Here is a 1369-nt window from a genome sequence, read left to right as displayed (position 1 = left end):
TGCTGTGTTTGCTTAAATTAAGGAGATCAAACTAAGCTCCTGAGCATGCAGCWTGCTTTTCTGTTGTGGTCTTTTTAACACAAATCTGCTTCTGAAAAGCTGTGGACAATTTTTGTAACYTTTTTTCTAGTTAGGAAAGGAACTCAGATTTTTAAAAATAGATTAAGAAAAAGTATGGAAAAGTACCTTGGGATAATTTAAGTATTTCGTTTCAGTTTCCAATTTTTACTTTTTATCTTCTAACATAAGTGCTCATAGAAGTAAGTTTGAATCAGAAAGAAAATAGGCACTGTTCAGAAAGATTTAGGACTCTAGGAGTGTCAGAACTTCCTTCCCTTTTTTCTTCCACATGAGGATTCAGGGAAATAGGCACAGATTTGGCAGACTGCAAGTCAATCCAAACCAGTTCCACTGGGGTTTTTGCAATCGGACGCAGCAGCGAGGGACCGCCTSGCGCCCCGCGTCGGCTGGCGTTGCAGCCCCGGCCGCCGCGGGAGCCCAGGTGGGCTCTGCCACGAGCCCTTCCCACGAGGACGAGGGGTCCCGGCACCTCGCAGCGCCCCAGTAGGTTTAATGCTGGGGAACTTCGTCTCTGAGTTTTGCTAAAAATGTTGCAATTCTATGGCAGGTGGGTTTGGTTTCGTGCACGAGCGTGGGGCACCCACGCTGGTGTGCGCACCCGGCGGGCAGTCCTGCTGCCGCTGGGGAGAGGAGCTGGCGCCGGCGGGTTGAAGGTGCTGCCAGACCCCCGCGAGGACTCAGGACCTCACCCCGGGGGGGKCTGTTCCTGTCCCCAAAAGTGCCTCTTGGCGCATGACCGGATGGAAAAACATTCATTTAGACTAACGAATACTTACTTGCGATGACATCAAATTTAAACTAGTTTTAGCATGTAAACAGTATCCAGCAGGCACGCAGCRTCTGCCCGTGCAGTTTCTCACCACAGAGAGCCGGCAGCTGGAAACAACAGAGCACACTGGCCTCGACATTCAAGCAAATGTGATGGTAATTGCTCACATTGCTTTAAAGTGCTGAAAATGTTCGCTTCCTTGCAATTGATAACCTGCCTCTTAACCAAAATTCCCGGTGCCAACCGCGGAGCAGCAGGCCTCACGAGCCGGCCCCAGCGCTGAGGCCGGCGCGGCCCTTCCCCGCGGGGCGGACCCGGCGGGCCCTTGGCGGAGCTGGGGCCCGGCTGCTGGGCACATTTTCAGCTCCACACCTCCGCGAGCTGCGGAGGGAGTCGCCCGCCTTAGCAAACACGTGTTTACAGAACAGTTCAACAGTAAATCACATTGGAAATGATTAATTGATGCACTTCATTAGTAACTAGCGCAGAACCCTTCCTTTCCTTTATAATTTCTCTCTT

This window comes from Rhea americana, unplaced genomic scaffold (assembly GCF_003343005.1).
Source record: "Rhea americana isolate MKP2758 unplaced genomic scaffold, rheAme1 scaffold_161, whole genome shotgun sequence".
Classification (NCBI taxonomy): Eukaryota; Metazoa; Chordata; class Aves; order Rheiformes; family Rheidae; genus Rhea; species Rhea americana.
The sequence above is the reverse complement of the archived record's forward strand: the minus strand, read 5'-3'. Positions refer to the sequence as shown.